We start from the raw sequence: 18,719 nt of genomic DNA on the forward strand, positions 1-18,719 counted from the left end.
ATTTGCGGGAGGGCACCAAACAGCGAGGTCATCGGTTCCATCCGATTGGGGAAGAACGGAGAAGGAAGTCGGGCGTGTCCTTTCAAAGAAATCATCCCGGCATTTGCCTAAAGCGATTTAGGGAAGTACAAACATTTTCATCACAGTTGTAACATCATCAGTTTGCATTTAAATGTTTCTTCGAAAAATGTGTGAATTTTGTACACTTAAATTTTTCATAAGGAACAAAAGGACAGGGATATGTGCCACAACTGTGATGACAGATGTCTGTGTGAGAACAACAAAGCCATCGCGTCTCCTTCCTAGAAAGTCATTTATTGCTTTCATACCCAATACAACAGGCAGCACAGTTCAGTTAATCGATAATAAAACAAGCCAAGCCTTTCATGTTGTCTTATGATTTTCTATTTCTGATGACCCCACAAATGTATATATTAATGTTAATATGCTTTTTTATTGTTCTATCGATCTTTTTCTTGTAACGCAACGTCTTTCGACATTTCGGGAATGCAAATTATTGTCTGTCTTGCGAACATGCGCATGGATGTTTGTGGCTGAAAAATACCGCAACTAAATACAGACTACAGAACATCAGTGAATGACTGCAGATATTACACTGGTGGCACATGTGGCTCATACCGGATAAAAAGAAGTGTGACAAATACGACTTAGCAGTATCACTGAAAAACCGGTTGGACTTTGATATCCGACGACGGCGATGTCGTTATAGAGCACTAGCTCAGGACCATGAAGACAGGGAAGAAAACGGACCATAGATTTACTGAAATATCCATCACGATATTTACCTGACGTAATTGAAGGACATCATAGAAAACTAACGTATTGTATTGCCAAGTCGTTCCTCCCGAAGATAAGCCTAGATTCGTAACCATTGTTCCATTTCACTCGTAACATGGGTACATCGCCGTCGTCGGATATCTAAGTCCAAATAGCTACAGGTACAGAAATTATCGAGCAGAAATTTAGTTTGAATGAAATACCGTTTTAAAACATATGTTTCTATATCCATGTTATGCGATAAAACTAACCCAACGAGTTAGCTTTATAGTATGGCTTAACATAAATTCTAATCTCGGTGTAACTGGGTATACGCTTCCCAAAAATCTGAATATCTATCACGGATGAATGATTGTGTGCTCCTGTTCACACATCAAATCCGTTTTTCATGAATCCACTTTCACAGTAACAAGGGTTATATGAAAGTGCTAACACAACGAATATAAATAGTTTTAAAGTCAATTTTAGAAGCTAATATTTTCATTTCAAAGTTTTTGGTAACAGGTTAACCCTACAATTCATATAGTTGTTTTCAGATACGAGAAATATTGGGTAATGTGATCTTTTCATTACCGACATCTGTGTCTGTCTGAAAACAACGAACCACAACCTCTCTTTTCTGATTTTGGTCCGTTTCCTCGGTCGCATCATACCTCGCGGTGTTGGTGACATCAAGTCATCTAATAGCGCGGTTTTGCTACAGGACATGAAGATTTTAACGTGAGTCAATTCCTGATGTTTATCAACGAAATTTCATTTTAGCTGGTGCTCTCTTTGCTGATGCTCTTCTTGTTTTCATAGCTGTTTGATAACATGACTGTTAACCACGGCGAATCTTCCCATCCTTCACACCTAACTGCTGAGTTAGTAAATCTAAGCCTTGGTTTTTCAGTTTCAACATTTTGTTGACTCAGTAGTGGCAACCTTTTCTGTCTTTCCTGAAGCGATTATCAACAATCTGTCACAATTGCAGTACATATGTTTGGCTACTGGTTACGAGCCAGCTGGTTCGCTCACAAGCCCCGCCTACTGAGGTTGCACTGAAAACGCCTGATCTAAATAACAAACTTCAAAATGGCAATAAATGCTTTATAAAATGTTCGCAGATGAATGTCACAATCACAAAATGTGCCTACTCAGATTTTGACTTGCTAAGAAGGCACTTGTTGACTGTGACAGTCACCTGCGAACATTTTATAAACCATCTATTGACATTTTGATATTTGTTATTAAGATCAGGCACTTTCAGTGCAGTCTCAGTAGGCCAGGCTTGAGAATGAACCAACTGGTTCGAAACTAGTCGCCAAACGTGTACTACATCTATGACAGACTATTAATAAGCGCTTCGTGATATAAACCTTATTGTACAATATTCCTGAATCTTTAACATTGATACCTCACGGTTTCATCCTAAGAGACAAACATGCGATACTGACTACTCGGATAGTCGGCAGTCTGTTTCCTGTCACTCTTGGTAAGCAGAAACGTTGTCCTACCTGTCTTATCACTCCTTTTTAACAGTTGTATTCACTGATACTGTAGCGGCCTCTTAGTCACTGATTCTCCCAGCTTCATTCTTCAGTTCACATTTTTTCAGCGCTCTGCTGAGAGGCAAACAACAGGTCTGTGGCTACCCCTGCCGCCCTTCTTTGAACACGCTCGATCTTGGATGCTAATAACACAGCCCGTCTTACTGCTGGCTGACACAAATTGGGCTTACTCTACAACATTACTTTCCGTTCTACGGAAATTAAGTGCTCGATGTATGTCAACGGTGCAAAAGACGAGTTAAATAATATGTGTTACTGATGACTGCCTCAGTGGTCTACTACTTGGCATTACCGGGAACAGATGCTGAAGTCCAATGTTCGATTCAAAGTACCATCTCGGATTTTTCCTAGGTGTGGAATTCTGGAACGGCTTTCACTCAGCCTCGTGAAGTCTAATGAGAAGTTAATGGAAAGTACTGGATAAAGCAGTGGTTGGTGGTATCGTGTAGTTGCCATGGCCTGACTATCGTGTTGATGTTGTTGCTGCTGCTGTTGTTACCAATAGGAAGTTTAAAATAACAACGAAGTAGCGTTGTTTCTAATATACGAAAGACACATAGCGACGGCCAAAGGTATAGTTCGTATGAACCAAAGGGTATACTTGGATTGTGGGTAATGAGGCAGCCGATGAGTTGGTTCAAATAGCTCTGAGCACTATGGGACTTAACTGCTGTGGTCATCAGTTCCCTAGAACTTAGAACTAATTAAACCTGACTAAGCTAAGGACATCACACACATCCATGCCCGAGGCAGGATTCGAACCTGCGGCCGTAGCGGTCGCGCGGTTCCAGACTGTAGCGCCTAGAACCGCTCGGCCACACCGGCCGGCCGATCAATTGGTAACTAACTCTACCAAGCAAGAGGGATGCATTCCAGCGGTTGATCTTATTGCTGTAGTCAGAGACAACGCCAAATACGAAAGAAACAAGATGTGGGAGACCGAAGATCTGCTACAGAGCACCTGGTACAAAGAAATCCAACCACATTTATCGAAGACCCAATGGTACGTGAAAAGTAGGACACGAAATGTAACTCATCTGGCGTAGGGAAAATGAGGCAGTTTGTAAGAAGCATTTCCAGGTTGAAATTCAACCATAGTTGCCACCGAAAATACCTCTATGAAATCCACGTCATGTCACAACCACACCGCGACTGTGGGGAGATTCACAACGTCAACCACACATAATTTGGTTGCCCTAGACACAGAAGATGGCCACATGAATTAAGAACTTCCCGTGAAAGTGTTAATACTCTGGACAACAATCAATGTAGGCATTTATAAACTGTTTGTTGAATCTGTGTTAAAAGTTGGTATTAAATTGTGCTACTAACAATGACGATGAAATTTCTCTGTTTTAAATTCCTCGGACGAGGTAGTAAAGATAGACTGATACATTCAAAGGATGGGCAGCCCTGTAAGAGTAGACTGGCTGTATAGGTGGTCCAAGGGAGAAATAAAGTCATGGTGTAGAAGGACTCTACGCTTACTTATCACGATCGTCTATACTAAATACAATCAGACGATATAACAGTCCCATGTGGACAAGATAAAGTGTCGATTTCAGCAAAGAAAGAAACCTTTACAAGATGGCGATTGAGCCCTTTGGGAACTCCCGGCAAACAACAGCACACTATTGTCTTGCCCTTTCTGTAGGAGGGCGGGCCGTGTGCTGGTCCGGAGCTGTGGACACGAAAGGCAGCCGAGGCGGGAAGTGTGCCAGACGCCGTGGCGAATCGGCCAGCTCACGCCACCACGCTACGCTGCGCTGGCCTGGGCCCATTCTTTTAACACAGAGAGGTCACCCTGCGATCGCCACTTCGACGTCAGCACTGTCCTTATAGTGAGATTGCCTCTGCGTCACCAGCGACGTACGCGACACAAGTACTCCAAACGTGACGATATGCTTCATTCTCAGAACGAATTTGACGTTATCAGCATTTTTACCTCCAACGTGTTCTAGAACTACCGATTGTAAGGAGCAAACCATTCCGGCGATGCAGATGCTGTGAGAGCGTCATTGTATGGCGAGAATCAGTAACATGGGAAAAGGACGAATGTAAAATTAGAGAGATTCGAGCGCGCACGGAGGCTTTACGGCAGTCGTTCTTCCCGCGGACCATACGCGACTGGGACCGGAAAGGGAAATAATGACAGTGGCACGTAAAGTGCCCTCTGCCACACACCGTTGGGTGGCTTGCGGAGTATAAATGTAGATGTAGACTAGAGAACTACGCCTAATAATAACTACAAGGAAATTTTACATCATTCTGTCACTTGGTGTGCTTTGTGAATCTCAACAAAAATTGTCGGAACGGCGGGTTTATATGGTTTTGGGATCAATACGACATATCCCCAGCACAAGACAACGCTTTCCTTCGACCTGGTGGGGGAAGAATATTTCATCAACGATATTTGTGTGGAAAGGTGCTGGCGTACAATATCTGATGACCAGACTCTGTCAATGACACGTGCCATATCCCAAACTTCTCTGTACTACCTCGTGGCGTGGAGGCAAGAGACACTTATGCTCGGAGGCTCAGAATTTTCCAATTCAAGAGACTGTGGTTATGTGCCTATGTACCACTCCTCTTTCTATATTTTCGATAATTATCCATCGTAACAGACGCAGAACACTACACTGACGAAACAGTCACAATTACACACACGCGCACTTGACAATACACTGAGCAAAAGGTAAAATGTATATTAGTACCTTGCAAAAGGATTCGTACAGAGCAAGCTGGCACACTGTTTAAGACACTGGGCCCACATTCACGAGAAAGGAGATCAAAACCAGCGTCTAGTCGGCCAGACACACGTTCCTTGTTTCGATTAAAAATTTCAGGTGAATTCTGCGGCTAAATTCCTCCACCATATTTGCGAAACTGGGTTAGTTTTACACCCCTCGTGACGCCGACATAACATGATCATCATCATCATCACCACCACCATCCATTTGACACCCACTGGTGGATAAAGGTGCTCTCCGTACTTCTCATGTCTTACAGCCATCAGCTATACGGAGCCATGTCAATCCTGCATCCATACTGGAATCTAACAAAGCAGTTTCTAAGTCCACTTATCATGTGTTCACCCGGATACGAGTCGGTGTCACTGATATTTAATCTTCGTTGTCATAATTATGTCTTGCTCCCGACTTTATTTCCTGTCTCATTCATTAGTTTCCCTGACTTTCTCACGTACATCCTAATATGGTTGGTTGGTTGATTTGGGGAAGAGGAGCAAAAGGCGAGGTCATCGGTCCATCGGATTAGGGAAGGACGGGGAAAGAAGTCGGCCGTGCCCTTTCAAAGGAACCATCCCGGCATTTGCCTGCAGCGATTTAGGGAAATCTCGGGAAACCTAAATCAGGATGGCCGGACGCGTATGACTCTAACATGCTTCTCTCCACTGCTCGCTGAGGAACCCTAAATTTCTGAATGATTTTCCGTACTGAAAGTCCATGTCTTACTGCTGTAAATGAAACTGAAAATTTAAAAAAAAACTAAACTTTTATACATTATTATAAGTTTATACTACTTTTAAATTTTCTCTTTTACGCTCTTCCAATAACTGTTGAAGTTCGTCTACTCCTTTAAGCCCGTATTTTCTCCATGTTATAAGCTAATTTATCAAATTTCCTACCCCCAATCTATAAACACCCATTGCGCACGGACTGGAATGAATGGTTAAGCAGAATTTTTAATTTTTGGTGGGACATCCCTCTGTACTATGATGGAAGCAACTGTTACGAAAATCTCGTTTATTTATTACAAGAACAACATTTCAGGCCACACAGGAAACGAAGACTCACAATGTTTCATACAACATTTCCACAGCCACCCAGAAGAGCTGCCGGGTGGTCGTAATGGTGGCAGCTTCCTGAAGACTCCGCACTCCCGCTGGCCGACACAACCTCCCAGTTAATGACGTCCGGCCAAACTGTCAAGTGCACCGCTTTCCCGTTCATCGTAATGAGACGGGCGACCTTTCGTCGCAACTAGCGCGCAATACCCCGGAGAAGAATGGTTTGCGGGAGAAAGCCCATAAAGCGGATCCTAATGGTCTTACCACCTGCTGCGTTAGTTGCGTGCGCTGTGGCATAAGCTGCTTGGTCCAGGAAGTGTGAAGGAACGTCCGCTTCCTAGATATGGACACCTGGGAGTTCGGTTCGGCGTAAAAACGTGGACTCCTGCACTTGTATGAGCTTTTTGGCATTCAGTATTGTGCATGCCTTTGTATTTTGTTTCAACTAGTCTGTGTATAAGTTGCTACTGTTGCGGTCTTCAGTCGGAAGAATGGTTTGATAAGTCTCCACGCTAGTCTATGCTGTGCTAACCCCTTCACCTATGAGTAACTACTGCAATCTACGTCAATTTTAACCTGCTTACTTTATTCATGCCTACGCCTTCCTCTCCAATTTTTACCCTTCCATACTACCCCCCATTAGCAAAGTGATTGTTCCTTGATGCCTCAGGATGTGTCCTAACAAGATGATCTCTTCGTTTAGCCACAGTATGCCATAAATTTCTTTTTTTCCCCCAATCCCATTCAGCGCCCCCCCCCCCCCTTCCATTTGTTATTCGATCAACCTATCTAATGTTCAGTATTCTTCTATAGCACAATATTTCAAAGGCTTCTATTCACTTTTTGTCTGAACTGACTATTGTCTACGTTCACTTCCACACAAGCCTACACGCCAGACAAATATCTTCGGAAAAAGACTTCCTAACACTTAAATTGATATCAGATGTTAACAAATTTCTCTTTTTCAGAAATGCTTTTCTTGCTGTCGGCACTCTGCATTTTATATTATCCCTACTCCGGCCATTACCAGTTATTTTGCTGCCCGAATAGCAAAACTCATCTATTACTTTTAGTGGCTCATTTTCTAATTAAATTTTTTCAACGTCGGCTGATTTAATTCGACTACATTCCATTACCCTTATTTCATTTTTGTCGATGTTCGAGTTATAATCTATTTTCAAGACACTACCAATTTCGTTCAACTGCTCTTGCAAGTCCTTTGCAGTCTCTTATAGGATTACAATGTCATCGACAAATATCAAAGTTTTTGTTTCTTCTACCTGAAATTTAATTCCTTTTCGAAATTTCTCCTTGGTTTCCTTCGCAGCTTGCTCACTGTACAGACTGAATAACGTCAGGAATAGGCTAGAAACCTATCTAACTCCCTTCTCAACTACGGCTTCCTTTCACGTCCTTTGGATCTTCTAGCGACAATCTTCTATCTAAACAAGTTTCGCTCACTGTATTTTATCTCTGCTATCTTCAAAATTTCAATGCAGTCCAGTGAGGAGCTAGTTGGTATTGAAACTTGTACTAGTGTGGTTGGTGGTCGTTTCCAGCTACTTGGCATTAAAACTTGTACTAGTGGGGTGGGTGATCGTTTCCTGTGTATTTTGGCCACGGTCTTGCCTTCACTACGCTGTTCAAAGCAACTTACTTACTCCTAAATTACTTCTGCTTGTTCTTTTGTTGATAAGTCTTTCAGAAGTCCTGTTATTCCTGCCACTGCGCTTCACTAACCCTAAATACATCAAACTTAAACGTATCCATATCCCTTTTTAAGTTTTCTAACCTATCTAACCAATTAAGGTATCTAATAAACATAATAAAAATCTGTGTGCAGCGACCTTCAAGATACACCGTGGTACGATCTGTAGGGCTCCTTATATCCGGCTTGGTGACCAGGTAAACAAGTTGAAAGAATCCAAGAGTGTAACACGATTAGTAAAGCAGTGTGATGTTCCAGGCAAAAGTACTAACTGAAATATCGATATTAGGTAACTAACAAAGTTAGAGAAGAACCTACAGTTTAATGTTAACTCGATTTAGAAAGAACTATGGAACTTTTTCACGAACATAAGTCACAGCAGGAAACTACAATCAGTGAAGAAAAAGAGCTCGGCCGGGTATCTTTCTTTGTTAAATTGCACAGCCTACAATTTGGCGATCTATCTCAATGGAAAAGTTTAAATTTCTAAAAGTTCCGTGTTTTTTGTGGTTAACGACGTGGACGTGCGGAAATACATTTTCAATACGAAAACATAAAGCCCTAACACGTTTCACCTACCACGTAATCATTAGTGATCCGCCGTAAGTGGCTAGATGGACCAGGCGAAATGAGCGTGGCAAAGGCACTCCATATCAAAACAAACTTCGCGGTGACCACTTGTTTTCTTTCCAAAAGCGCTTACCTTACAGTGTTTCTGTTACAAAGACTTTAATTTTTTTGAGATAGATATCTTTAACAATTAGATGTTTGTATGTATCTTCAGTTGCGTCGCATAAATTTTATGGCTGTTACACTTTGGATTAGAACAATGTGTACCATGTTCTCCAACTTTATTGTGGGTTGGCTGTTACAGTCGTGGATGCTCTGCTGCCCGACCAATGCGTGTAATATATTTATTTACTCGCCTTAGGACTAACTTCCAACGCGTGCAAACAATTAAATAAGAAATATTTTCCTAAACACATCTCCTCTGACATTCGATGGTCTGTGTGCTCAGTACCCTCTACCTGGTGTGATGCTTGTTGAGCTGTCGTCCGTGATTCAGTCCTGAATACGAAAATTATGGGGCACATCTGCCACTGGTAGTGCTGGAATATAGTTCACATTGCCTTTCTTGGAAAGTCTATAGATCGATAACTTGCAGCGCCTCGTGCTCAACTATACAGTCTAGTACAAGTGTTCAGTTAGACTGAATTAGTTATACTTTTTGTCCTATAGTTTCACAGTGAGAATATCCTCAAGGATGCAGAACATGTCAGACAACAAGGAAAAATAATGTGTGTTACAAAAGATGCTGTATTCATTTCACATATCCTAAATTTAATGGCGCTCTTGGATGAAGAACGAGTCAAAAAATCATTAACTATTTTCATTTAAAAGGTAACAACAAACTTCTCGCAAAACAAGTAAATGTACAATTCACTGAGGTGCATATGACAATTCTTAGGTTACTGTAGCCATCAATCATCAAACACAAACTCAGCTTGAGACACTTATTAATATTGATCACTTTACTACAGTGAAGATGTACAGAAATCAGATTTTCCGTAATACTCACGTATTTTGATGTTGTTGATTGTGTAGGAGTCAAGTGGTATTACTATGAATGTTAATAAATGAAATAATGTGATTGTTAAGTAAAACCTGGTTTCTGAACATCTTCAAAGCAGGCACTTCAGTGATGAAAGATACGGTCTGCCCTGTGAACAGAGCATCAGAGCAATCAGCAAAAATTTTCCATCATATTGTCACAGCGTTTACGGTTTCTGAGACCACCACGAACGAGGTGACGCAGTGTTAAGATATCGGACTGCTGTTCTGGGGAAGGGCGCTTCAAATCTCCGTCGGCATGATTTTTCTAAGTCGCTCAATACAAAAGCCGGTATTTTTCTTTTGAAGGGACAGGACTTCCTTGCCTAATTGGATCTCATGCTCAGTCCACAACGATCTCGAACGCAATGGGATGTTAAACCCCAATCTTTCTTTCTTTATAATATAACGCCGTTGTGAAACATTTTCGAATGTTATGACAAATATACCCAGTTTACCCTAGACAGACAAAAATTTCATTGTTAGTTAGACGTGGGTCTGCACGGATAACTGAATAAATGCATACTGTAATCGATTCAAGGGAAATCTGTAGTCCAGAATGAGATTTTCACTCTGCAGCGGAGTGTGCGCTGATATGAAACTTCATGGCAGATTAAAACTGTGTGCCGGGCCGAGACTCGAACTCGGGACCTTTGCCTTTCGCAGGCAAGTGCTCTACCAACTGAGCTACCCAAGCACGACTCACGCCCCGTCCTCACAGCTTTACTTCTGCCAGTACCCCGTCTCCTACCTTCCAAACTTTCCAGAAGCTCTCCTGCGAACCTTGCAGAACTAGCACTCCTGAAAGAAAGGATATTGCGGAGACATGGCTTAGCCACAGCCTGGGGGATGTTTCCAGAATGAGAGCACTTGCCCGCGAAAGGCAAAGGTCCCGAGTTCGAGTCTCGGCCCGACACACAATTCTAATCTGCCAGGAATTTTGAAATCTGTAGTAATCGTATATCTCTCATAAAATGACTTCGTCCCTAATCAGGAGCTCTTAGAGTGACACGATGAGTTTCGATCACGTATGCTGCGTTCAAACCTCATTCTCGACATCCTGACTGAAGTGAGCCCTATTGATATTCAAAGATGTTAGAGCCGTGTCTCTTTGTAACGCCTTCCACGGCGCCCTGTCAGGCGGCGGCGGGGTCATGCAATGAGGCATTAAAGCGTTCTATGCGTGTCGTGCACGACGTAGTCACCACCAGCAAATGCAAGAGCCAGTAAGTCTTGTCGGACAGCGGGAGGGCCGATGCTACGGGGTTGGACGGACGGGAGTTCGGTGGTAGCATTTTGTAGTAGATATTCGCAGGGTCACCTGCATGTGAAGTGTAGCTAGGGTTATTCTTCGAGTTTAAATTGAGCCTTGATAAGAAGGTGTTACACTTGCCGGCCCGCCACATTCACCGTCGGGATTACGAGTGTGTTCGTTCTTGAATGGGCTGCCAGTTTTAGTTAAAGGACAACAGGCGCAACGAATACGGCTAGTGTAATTTGGTAATTTGGCCGTATGTCGTCTAGTTGCCTGTGAATTTTCATCGTGGCAAAGGAAGGGCAAAGCAATCCAATAAACAGTGAGTGTTACACTTTGACACGCGAACATCTGTCAGCTTTGATATTAATGTACGCCACCGATTAAGATCGTTTAACAGTCTCATGACGTTTGAAGGTATTCTGTTCAAGTCTATACTGTGAGTGGTACACTGTACACCCAGACGATTCTCCGATTTTTTCTTCTTCTTTGGTTTGGACAGAGTGCCAAAAGGTTCTGTGTACTGATGGTGATGCTTACTGGTCTAGACATACTATTATAGATATATAGTCTTTTTTCCTTCTTGCTTCTACGAAAAGAAGACGGTTTGGCTATAGGGAAAGTGAGGAGTGGAGATAGAATGACATAGCCTACTCGTCTACAGTGGTTGTGGAGGGCGAATGTTTAATGGTTCTCGGCCCGTAGTGGCAACCCACGGATGCGCCCACCTCCCAAAATACGATACCGTACGACATAAAAGTAATCTACGTATGTCAGTTTTTTTTATACTTATATCTCCACTCTCGTCCATTCCAGGCAAATGTGATGTACTTATGCACTTGACATTTATTGCGAGTACATCTCCCTTAAACTTCCTTTAAAATGGTGGTCACAAATTGTTCATTTGCTTTAAAACCGTCACCAAATGTTGGTCGCCCTATCGGGAAAAGTGGGAGAAAAATAGAAAGAGTGGCTCCTCACTGATCTGATCACGCAATCCGACTAGTGCCACATGGCATCAAAAACACGTACTGCCTCTGAGGTCTGAAGGAGTCTTTTACCCGAAGTGTGTGCAGAAGGAACATTTACGAGAGGTAATTCTGAAGAGAGGCGACGCCTGAAAGAAGATACGCCATTATTGGTTGGCTGCCGGCCCGCGGGTCAGTATGGGAGAGGCTAACGACTCGGCCGCTGGCGCGGCGCTAATTCAGAGGTAAAGTGAGAGGTGGGAGTAATTTGAGGAGGACGCGGGCCGCTGGAAGACCTAGTTGCGTGCGAGGCGCGTCACTCGGCGTGGGTCGCGCTGATTAATGGCCGCGGGAAGAAATCGCCAGCGCCGGCCGCGCCGCCAGTCACCTCTTTTGAGACGGGAGGCACTGCTTTCTACTGCTGGCGCGCTTTGTCCGGCGCTGCCGGTGCTGCCGCCGTCCCGTTAGTACGTGCCTTTCATCGGTGCGGTCAGAGTGGCAAGCCTGCGAGAGGGGAAAACCCGGAAACTGCCACTGCCGGTGCGGTTCTTCAGCTAACGCACTTTTCGCTTTACTGCGATTAACGCACCTGGATTGATACTGTTTTATTGAATCATCATCATCATCATCATCATAATGTAAGACTGATTATGCCTTTCAGCGTTCAGTCTGGAGCATAGTCCCCCTTATAAAATTCCTCCACTATCCCCTATTCAGTGCTAACATTGGCGCCTCTTCTGATGTTAAGCCTATTACTTCAAAATCATTCTTAACCGAATCCAGGTACCTTCTCCTTGGTCTACCCCGACTCCTCCTACCCTCTACTGCTGAACCCATGAGTCTCCTGGGTAACCTTGCTTCTCCCATGCGTGTAACATGACCCCACCATCTAAGCCTGTTCGCCCTGACTGCCACATCTATAGAGTTCATTCCCAGTTTGTCTTTGATTTCCTCATTGTGGACACCCTCCTGCCATTGTTCCCATCTACTAGTACCTGCAATCATCCTAGCTACTTTCATATCCGTAACCTCAACCTTACTGATAAGGTAACCTGAATCCACCTAGCTTTCGCTCCCATACAACAAAGTTGGTCGAAAGATTGAACGGTGCACAGATAACTTAGTCTTGGTACTGACTTCCTTCTTGCAGAAGAGAGTAGATCGTAGCTGAGCGCTCACTGCATTAGCTTTGCTACACCTCGCTTCCAGTTCTTTCACTATGTTGCCATCCTGTGAGAATAAGCATCCTAAGTACTTGAAACCGTCCATCTGTTCTAACTTTGTCCCTCCTATGTGGCACTCAATCCGTTTATATCTCTTTCCCATTGACATTACTTTCGTTTTGGAAATGCTAATCTTCATGCCATAGTCCTTACATTTCTGATGTAGCTCTGAAATATTACTTTGCAAACTTTCAATCGAATCTCCCATCACAACTACGTCATCCGCACATGCGAGACTGCTTATTTTGTGTTCACGTATCTTAATCTCATCCAGCCAGTCTATTGGTTTCAACATATGATCCGTAAATAATATGAACAACAGTGGAGATAGGTTGCAGCCTTGTCTTACCCCTGAAACTACTCAGAACCATGAACTCAATTTACCGTCAACTCTAACTGCTGCCTGACTATCTATGTAAAGAGCTTTAATTGCTTGCAAAAGTTTGCCTCCTATTCCATAATCTCGTAGAACAGACAATAACTTCCTCCTAGGAAGCCGGTCATATGCCTTTTCTAGATCTATAAAGCATAGATACAATTCCCTGTTCCACTCGTAACACTTCTCCATTATTTGCCGTAAGCTAAAGATCTGGTCCTGACAACCTCTAAGAGGCCTAAACCCACACTGATTTTCATCCAATTGATTGAAGGGGAGAAAAAAATTAAAAGGAAAAGGGACGAAGTAAAATCGTCCGCAATCTGGATGTGAGCCCGAACGTGGAGATGAACGAGCAAGTTGTCTTCAACGATGTTCGAAACCGCTCCGAAACCATCACACGCCACGTGCTAGGTTTGTAAAGCCCCAGTCACATGCGACGTGGCCGTCTGATGTGGCCTCCAATTCTCCACCATACTGCTGAACGCTCAGAAACAACCCGCCTTGTTCACGCGACGAAATCACACATCCCACCGCAGGTGACGCGTGCAAACAACACACGATTTCGATAAACGGCAAGCGTAAACTACACTAATGTGACAAAAGTCCTGGGACAGCGATATACAGATGGCCGTAGTATCGCATACACAAGGGATAAAAGGGCAGTGCATTGGCGAAGCTGTCATTGGTACTCAAGCGATTCGTGTGAAAAGGTGTCCGACGTGATTATGGCCGCACGACGGGAGTTAGCAGACGTTGAGCGTGGTAGTTGGAGCTAGACGCATGGGACATTACATTTCGGAAATCGTTAGTGAATTCAATATTCCGAGATCCACAGTATCAAGTGTGTGTCGAAAATACCAAATTTCAGGAATTACCTCTCACCACGGACAACGCAGTGGCCGACGGCCTTCACTTAACGACCGAGAGCAGCGCCGTTTGCACATAGGTGTCAGTGCTAAAAGACAAGCAAACGCCTGATCTGCACAATGATTTAAACTATGCTATAAATACTATTATAATAACGAGAGCCCAAAATAATGCAAGGGAGCGTTGAAGTAGGACAAAGAAAGCATGTATCTGAAAGAAAGGACATTTTATCGTGGATGTAGCGACAGACTTTTTCATTGAGCGCATAAATTTTCATTGACGCAATCACAGTAAACGTTATACATCGTTAACCGATTCTGCCACCGTTGGTCATTATAAGAAAGGTTGAAAGGAGTATCAGAAGTCACCGAATAATGCTCGGTCAAACAACCATTCTGATGGGTGCCAATGGTGGCAGGACTAGTTAACGGTATAAAACATTTTCTTTGGTTAAGCGCACGTATGGAAGACACGTATGCGAAAATTTTCGATAATAATTGTAAGTAAACGTATTGAAAATATGTAACACGGTATCTGGCTTTGTGACTATTCGTAATTTAGCGATGTAACTATTTCGTAGGTCTGGGAAGAAACTGTATTGCAAAAATGTACTTAAAATGAGGATTTCCTAGTGTTCTTGTAGTGTGGTGAATACGCAACACCATGGATTTTGTGTTTCTCTCATCAGTAAAGTGCTTCGGGGACTGAGGGCGTTCACGATTAACTGTGTGTTACTCTTTTGAAGATTTGCATTAAGTTAGCATCTGTGTAGATCTGGAATGCTGAGACGTTGGCGAAATATTTTAATTTATGCTGCTCGTAAAATATTTAGTGTCGTATCGTTATTTGTACTCCTTTTTAAGTGTACAATATTTTTTGTATTTATGAACTAGCTGAAATAGTACCAACTAGTGTGACTGCATAAACACAGCAGAACTCATCTAGAACTATTCTGAAAAATACATACACAGCTTCATCTGATAAAAAGTATTTGATACATGTATCTCGGTGATTATCGAGGTAACCGTAACTGCCTGCTTGCGGTTTAATGGGCGCATAGTGACTATTGGTCAAAGTGAAAATAGATTACGGATATCTTTAACACGTTGAACGGTACCTAAAGTGATACGCAAAATAAAGGAAATCTCTCACATATAGCTGACTGAAGTTAAGTGCGTGCGTGAGCATGCCCCCATGCGTGCATGCATACACTTTTGCTACGGAAAGACCTGCTACGGAAAGACCAAGAGTTAGAACGCTAGTAGCTAATGTGAATACTGTTTTCTGTTACGCGTTTCTATGCGCCACACATCAGTCAGCTATAGGTGAGTGGTTACGCTTGTTTATTTTACGTATTATTCCATCCTGGAATTTCCATTCTTAGTATGTGAAGTGAAACTGATACCGCGCCCTATATTTGGGATTAGAGAAAGTGAAGCTACTCGAGACAACCGAGATACCCCGTTTGAAATTCTCTCGTTCCCTATTCAAACGGAGCAACTCGGAGGCTTAGATCGAAACGGCGCGAAGTTGTGGTTCAAATGGCTCTGAGCACTATGGGACTTAACAGCTACGGTCATCAGTCCCCTAGAACTTAGAACTACTTACACCTAACTAACCTAAGGACATCACACAACACCCAGTCATCACGAGGCAGAGAAAATCCCTGACCCCGCCGCGAAGTTGTGTATGCGGAAAAACCGCTCCGTAACCGGCTCTCCGTTGCACAAAAGTTGTACATATTGCTTCCGAAAATTGAAACGCGTGGGACAGCTGTGTTAACATCATTAGCATTTCCAAAGACGCGAGGAGAAAATCCCGAAGACCATTGTGGAGTTATCAGTGGATTCAAAGATGCTTAACATTAAAAATGAGAACTTCAAATATTTTCTCTGAGATTAAATATCATTCAGAAGATATTGAAATAAAAAAGAAAGTTTCAAATATTTCTGAGGAATTAAAATTTTATGTCTTGGTGGAAACCGAACATAAATCTCCAACTTCTGGAACAAAATTCTACCTACGCTATGTGGGCACAGAACGTGAATTTCAGCCAAGTTTGTTTACCTCCACTTTTGGAGCCCGCTGCAAACTGATTTTGCATTTGTGTATTATCAGTGCAAGATTCAAATGGCTCTGAGCACTATGGGACTTAACTTCTGAGGTCATCAGTCCCCTAGAACTTAGAACTACTTAAACCTAACCAACCTAAGGAGATCACACACATCCATGCCCGAGGCAGGATTCGAACCTGCGACCGTAGCGGTCGCGCGGTTCCAGACTGTAGCGCCTAAAACCGCTCGGCCACTCCAGCCGGCACTATCAGTGCAGATGTACATTATTTGACTAAAACATCTGGAGAGAGTTACATTCCCATCACAGAACTTTGCACTTACTGGGATGATGACACTTTTCTACACCGACGTACCGTTTCCCGACATGTTATTGCATCAATCGTACCGAAAAGTATATACCTGAAGTGCTGGTACCTTCAAACAGCTTATTTTTCATAGTTCGCTAGGTGTAATAGAAAAACCAACAAATACGGCACTATATCTTTAGTAACTCGTATTTTAATATGGCGTCTGCTCGATGGAACCAGTAACGTCGGAAGCTATCTTACATCGTATTAATTTGCTAATAAGGAACCAATGGGACAAATATTTCAGGTGGTATGATGTCTAGAAGGAGAAAGGCATGTGAGGAAAGCGTTTCTAAACCACATACTCGTATGTTTTATACCATACAACTGTTCCCCGCTTGCACCACGACCAGTGGGATCGCCGAAGCTCACGACTAAGAATGTTTTCGTATTGGGTTACATGAAGTAACTGATGTATGTAACCCCTGCAGAAACTGAAAGGGAACTGGTTTGTAGGGTCGCTACTGGCTGTCTCGTTTGAAACATACTACAGCAATGTTTGAGGGCACTTTTTTTTTAATGCATGTGTTGAGACTGGTGCGCGTCATTTTTTAGTGTTGCCAATGTGCTTACATTCTTCATGGCGCAAGTTGTTTACGCCAAAAAGTAGATAAATATTTATTTCCGATTGCTAATTCCTGCTCAGAATATGATCGTCAACTATATGTATAATTTTGACACCACAAGTTTGGGACAGTATGTGCACTGAAATGATCTGCCAGATAACGTCTGAAGCTCATTGAAGCCGTTCGCAAGTGACGCTGTTGTGTACAGGAAAGTCGAAATGCCAGAAAATTGTAGCGAAATGAAGGAAGAACTGCAGAGGATTAAAACCTGCTGCAGCGACTAGCAGAATGCTCCAAAATGTGTCATGAAAGATACGAGGGCATGTTGAAAAGTAATGCCTCCGAATTAATGTGAAAACTCTTACAACTTTTGAATTTAAAAAAAGCGTTATAAACATTCTACATCTTTATTCTTCATGCCTAATTATTTATTTCTCAACACAATCACCCTGCATGCCTAATTATTTATTTCTCAACACAATAACCATGGCGACGAACACATTTCTCCCAGCAAGAGATCAGTTTGTTGATACCATACTGAAGAATATAACACTTTGTTGACGTTGCCACAATCTCATCATTATCAAAGTGAAGTCCTCGAAGGTGTTCTTCAAGTTTTGGAAGCAGATGAAAATCAGATGGTACCGAGACCGAACTGTGTGGACGATGGCCGTTGACAGTAAGCCCAAGGTGTCGGATTGTTGCAGATGTCGCACCGCTCGTGTGTTGCCTTGCATTATCATGCTGAAGGAGAGGATGCTCTATGTGTGGTCGAACTCTTCTGCGGTTAGAAACTCGATTACAGCACACTGTTTCTCACGCACCGACGTAGTTACGTTACAAACCGCGATGTTACACGCTACAATTCAGAGCCCTGTAGCGGCAGAGGGTTTCAAGCTGTGTCAGCGAAGAGGGAGGGAAAATCGGCCGAGTAATATGTATGACATGTAATACCTCAAAATGGTTCAAATGGCTCTGAGAACTATGGGACTTAACAGCTGAGGTCATCAGTACCCTAGACTTAGAACTACTTAAACCTAACTAACCTAAGGACATCACACACATCCATGCCCGAGGCAGGATTCGAACCTGAGACTGTAGCAGCAGCGCGGTTCCGAACTGAAGCGCCTACAATCGCTCGGCCACAACTGCCGGCTGTAATACCTCAACCGATATTGACAACAGAATAAAAAAATCGGAGGCTAACTTTTCAGCACGCTCTCGTAATACCATTTTATCTTGCATTTTGTCAACCTAATTCTAAACGCTGTAGCTACGCACTGGGAGTGTACTAAAGTGCAGAAAATAAATCAGTTTCATAAAGTTATATTTTATGAAGGATAAATAGTACACAGTTATAATTGATTGGTATGTTTCTACTGACACTGATTTGTGCTATGTATGAAGTGTTATCCACAATACAGTTCAGCAATAACAAGATTCTCCCGCGGCGCACGTATCATGAAGGGTAGAGTTTATGGTCTCGAAACGTGAGAACCCGGCGACTAATTTTTCTGGAAGCACATTCATGTAGTTTCTCCGGAGCCAAGGTCGTTCTTTTGAA

The 18,719-nt window shown here is 42.9% G+C and overlaps 1 protein-coding gene and 1 non-coding gene across 3 annotated transcripts in view; both read right to left on the reverse strand.

Moving 5' to 3' along the window:
* LOC124612270 (segmentation protein cap'n'collar) overlaps window positions 1-18,719 on the reverse strand; it is a 383,857-nt gene that overhangs the window by 133,247 nt on the left and 231,891 nt on the right. The gene's annotated exons all lie outside the window — the stretch shown is intronic.
* Window positions 10,099-10,173, reverse strand: Trnas-cga. Its single transcript has one exon. It is a non-coding gene; the product is annotated as a tRNA-Ser (tRNA).

The sequence above is a fragment of the Schistocerca americana genome, chromosome 4 (assembly GCF_021461395.2).
Source record: "Schistocerca americana isolate TAMUIC-IGC-003095 chromosome 4, iqSchAmer2.1, whole genome shotgun sequence".
Taxonomy (NCBI): domain Eukaryota; kingdom Metazoa; phylum Arthropoda; class Insecta; order Orthoptera; family Acrididae; genus Schistocerca; species Schistocerca americana.